Below are 5,202 nucleotides of genomic sequence, written 5' to 3'. Positions count from 1 at the left end.
GTCCAAATGGTTGATGATTCGTTAAGGTGTTAATGATTGCTTAGGTATACCATTAAGCTAAGGACATAACTAATGCTTCTTGTCGTCTAACACTTCAACTATTAGGGGGGAGGGGGGGGGGGTGGATGTGATGCAATTTCTCCACACACCCCACCCAATTAAATTGTGCCACATCACCAACCCCAAATCCATCACATGTGATGGATTTTTACTAGGGGTGGTGGTGTGGTGTGATGGAATTGATTTTCACCCAATCAAATGGTCCTCCTCATCCCCAACGACTATTTTCCTTGATTTTCACCCAATTCCACGCGTGATGGCCATCACTCAACCCCACCATCACTTGCGTGATACACCAACGGCGGCAGTGTGGGGTGAGCCCATCACGCGTGATGGAACTCCCTCACGCAGTGCCCCGGGTGACCTTACATGAAGTACAAAATGGACCATGGACTAATAAAACCGTATATGTGTTTCAGACAATATCTAATTATCTTTATTGTATTAAAATTGGAACTGAATTTTTAACCCTTGTAGCTTAACATATCAGTGACTTGTATATGCATGGATGTATCATGTAACCATGGCAGTAGTATATGCACCGTATATGTATGTATTAACTTAATGATCATCATGACAGTTGGTAAAGTATATTGTATTATGCAATTATGCAAGTCCCATAAGTTTTTATTTCTTCTAATATATTTTATATATTATATGTTTTTTTATTTCTTTTAATATATTTTGAGGCTCATTTTTATAACTCGTGCAAGACCCACAAAGGATATTGAGCTCTTGGGGACGACCTTGTGACAACAATACATAATATCTTACAAAGTTTTATTGCTTAGGTTCTTGTTGTGGGTGGTACTGTGTCATGGCTTTAAAGCATTGCACACTGTGTCGTGCCGATAAAGGGGAGCCGGCAATGCCCTAACGAGTGATAAGGGGGTAAGTGGTGGCTGGTGGAGCCAGCTTTAATAATAATTACATAAGTGGTAAGACCGGTTGGGCTTTAAAAAGGGATATGTGATAAAAGAAGCTTTAAATCACAACATGACTTTAAGTTAAAGCCCCGATATCAACTACGAATCACTGGCATGACTAACTTGGATTTTAAAACCCCTTCACAACGATCAACCAGCATGTATATATCTATTCAAACCCGACCCGTAGGCAAACCGACCGAAACATAAAAAGAGATTTGATCATTAAAAAATATAGACAGAGTACACCCCACCAATTTCATTCTTTCCCATCTGTCAGTAGACCCAAACTTGAATCAAGAAACCCTTTTCATGGCGGCCACTTAAACCTTTTTTAATGTATTCATTCTTTATACACACGCCGACCCAACATTAAATTAAAAGGTGTCGGTGCTTTCAAATATAATTATTATTATTATTATTATTATTATTATTATTATTATTATTATTATTTCATCTCCTGATTCTAATAATCTAACGTCGATGGAGCACTGTAATTGTTCAACTCGAAAGCGGAAGAACGACGAGCGTCCGTACAAGGGGATCCGGATGAGGAAGTGGGGCAAATGGGTAGCCGAGATCCGAGAGCCGAATAAACGGTCCAGAATATGGTTAGGTTCGTACTCTACACCGGTTGCGGCTGCACGCGCGTACGACACGGCCGTGTATTATCTTCGTGGGCCCTCAGCACGGCTCAATTTCCCGGAGTTATTGGTGTCCGAAGGGCCGTTGAGCGAGGAGATGTCTGCTGCGTGTATTAGGAACAAGGCTGTGGAGGTTGGTGCCAGAGTGGATGCAGAGGCGACTTGTACGTTGTTGCATGTCAGTGGTACGGGTGAAACCCGGTCGGAATTGAAGGCGTGTTGGTTTCAGGAGAAACCCGACTTGAATAAGAATCCGGAGCCTGAAGATCCGGATGGGGAAAGCCGGTGAGTCTTGGTCGGTGGATAAGACTTGATTATTTTAATCTTTTTTGTTTATTTATTTTCATGTATTATCTAGTTTTATGTTGGAAACAATGAAACAAGTTTGCAAGGAAAATAAACTATAGTTGATGTTCTTTTTGTTACTTACATTTTGGTATATACATGTATTACGGTTTCTATATTAAGTTGTTTTTCGGTACAAACTACTGAAAGTGTGATATATGTGTTTTAGTGTGAGTGTAGATAATTACAAATTATTGTGATTGTTTAAATGTGCCATTGTAAAAAGATTTAAATATTCATTGACCACCATTGTTTAGTCGTGCCGTTATATTTGCACATTTCGTTCATTTGTGACTTAGACGTGCAGCACTATTAAACGCACAATTGTAGTTTGTTTGGATATGTTATTGTAAATGGTATAGGTGAACCCTTGTAAATAGTATAGTATAAACACCCCGTTATAACTAGTTTAGACGCATATTTGGAATATGAACTTAAACTTATTGAAAGTAACGGAAACTAAGTAAATAAATTGAATAGGGTCTTACCCTCCCGTTTTTTGCTGTCCTTCAATACAAACCCATCCTCACAAGTCATAAATGCATAAGGGGTTGTTTTTTGGACACTCGGTTTTCACTGTCACATAAACATAAGTTCGACTCGACAAAGTTTGTTGCGTATGTAGTTGGTGTATAAAAACTTAAAAAAATAGGATAAGGAAGAATAAACATTTTTGTAGGGCTATTGATTTTTAATTGGGCACACGACAAAGTTACACTAAGCCACAACTTTCTTTGTGGGTTCCATCTATGATCGGATGATCACCAAGATCTCATGCTGTTCGAATGTTCGGATATAAAATCATTTTCAATTAAGACTAATTATTCTTCTAATTTTATACATATTACTATATTAGCCATTAGGGCCGAGAGTAGGGTTGTTCATAACCGGATATCCGAAATTTCGGATATCTGAAACCGGATATCCGAACCTTTCGGATAGTGAAAATCACCATCCGAATCCGAAATTACAGATATCCGAAATTTCCGGATATCCGAACATCCAAAAATAAAGAACCCGCCCCCCAGTGCTAAAAGCAGACTCGGAAGCAATCGTCAAAACTGGAATAAATGGATGGAGACGGGGACCTGTGATGGTGGCTGAGTGGAAGATGATGGACGGCGACTGGTGGTGCTGTGAGATGGGATGGCGACGGGAGATGAGATGGCGACGGGACGAGATGGCCGGAGTCACTTACAGAGACGTGGATCTTGTTTTAGTGAGAGAGAAGGAGCAGATTATTAAGTGAGAGAGAGAGAGAGGCGTGATGTTTGATATAAGATATTAGGGTTTTTGTATAATAAAATAATATAAAATAAAATTAAAAATTATTAAACTTAAAATACCGGATAATTCGGATATCCGAAAAATCAGAAAACTACTATCCGAATCCGAATTTTTGGATATCCGAATTTTCGGATAGTTCGGATACGGATAGTCGGAAACGGATTCGGATTCATATAGTTTTGAACACCCCTAGCCGAGAGTAAAGAGCAAGTTAGGCCATTTAGTTCAGCCACCTCATATATGAGCTGGGCCTGAATGGGCCATTTACAAATGTAACTTTTAACATTATTCTGCTATAGGGATGATCTCCGTATCGTACTGGCACCGACCTGTACCGATCCTTAATTTCTTGATATCGAATTCTTTAAAAACTTGGTATGGTAGCGTGTGCAACAATTTGATAAATATCAGAACCTAGTATCCGAATTAGAACTTGAAACTCAATAGAAAGGTACAAAGAGATGATGGTACTTTGAAAGTCTATCAAAAAATATGTGTTCTTGCTCTACAGGTGTGTAGAGTGTTTTCTAAACAAGTCTCGAACTTGCTTTTTATAAAAAAAGATGAGGCTTTTGAGTTATGATAGATAATTGAAAACCGAAATAAATTGCAATCAACTTTTTCAATGTTTTTAGTTAGTTTAATCAATTCTTAACTCCAATCCTTTCATATTTCTATATTCAATGAAGATGATTCTCTAGGACCTCACAGGAGATGCACCTTTCCTCTGGTTAGATGATCATCCTCAGGTGACGTCAAGGCAGGTCGCTACAGCGCGTGTGCATTTATTAAGGGAAATTCTTCAGTGTGACTCCTTTAAAGGGAACCCCAAGTGAGGAGTGCTACTTCTTATAAACCATTTAAGGTGTGGGACACGTTCCTGTTGGTGGGCCATATTACCTATAATTAACTTATAACGGGTTTCCCCTTGGGTGTATATATAGAGAGATAAATATTAACATCATAACCTAATCATACACACATAACAATTTGTGTGCCTCCTATCTCCTAAAACCGGGTTCCTCTCAAGAACCCTAACACCATCCTTAACTATACATCCTAAAGGGGAACTCGATCAAGATGACAAGCATGTCGACTATATCATACCCTGCTGCGGTTACTACTCTCTCTGTTGTAACAGGTTCATAGGTTTAATATTTATCATGTTTATTATTACTTACATGAAGAACTGATCAACATGTGGTATCATAGCGATGTTGATTAATCAGTTCTTCATGTTTTCCCTAAATTTGGAATTAAATATGAAGACATGGACTAAAATTTGATAAACCCTAATTTTTTGGTTTCTTTTTTTTCATGTTATATTACGAAAACAATATATGAAACTGTTTAAAATCGCTAAAATTCATATTTAGTAAACTCTAATATTTTCGAAATCTGTTAATTTCATGTTTAAAGATTTCGATTCCAAGTTTTTTTTGTATATTTAATTGTTAAAATTTTCGATGATGTTCTTCGTGTTCATCATAATTATCAAAATTATACATATGTTGGTTCAAAATCTAGATTAAATCTGTTAATGATTATTTAGGGAAATATTTTTTCAAATCTTCGATAACTTTGTAGTTTTATTATTTTCTTAAAAGATTTGAATCCTCTTAAAATAGGAAACATATATAATTGTTAATCACTAAAAAGATTTGAACCAAATCTTATAATTATTTGTTTAGTTAATAAAGATCATGGGTTAAGGGATTAAACCAATTTACGGGTTATATAAAAAATAAGAAAATATATAAAAAAATAAAAAAAATCATGTATTATGGACTTAAAACAGATTATGGGTTCTAAGAGTTTATGGGCTTGGGTCATGACCCATAAACCCGAAAACTCACTAATACGGGAATCAACATTTTCCCGAAAACTCCATAAAATCATGTAATCACCCAAATACCCGAAAGCCTGCTAAAATCCGGAAA

General features: G+C 36.9%; 1 pseudogene; it reads left to right on the top strand.

The window, feature by feature from the left end:
• Positions 1–1,400: 1,400 nt before the first annotated feature.
• LOC143610920 (ethylene-responsive transcription factor ERF008 pseudogene) lies at positions 1,401–2,087 on the top strand (annotated as a pseudogene).
• The last annotated feature ends 3,115 nt before the right edge of the window (positions 2,088–5,202 follow it).

Source organism: Bidens hawaiensis, unplaced genomic scaffold, assembly GCF_021521415.1.
Source record: "Bidens hawaiensis isolate Kalapana, Puna unplaced genomic scaffold, B.hawaiensis_p1.1 tig00028738_1, whole genome shotgun sequence".
Taxonomy (NCBI): domain Eukaryota; kingdom Viridiplantae; phylum Streptophyta; class Magnoliopsida; order Asterales; family Asteraceae; genus Bidens; species Bidens hawaiensis.
This window is presented reverse-complemented; position numbering and strand designations above follow the sequence as displayed.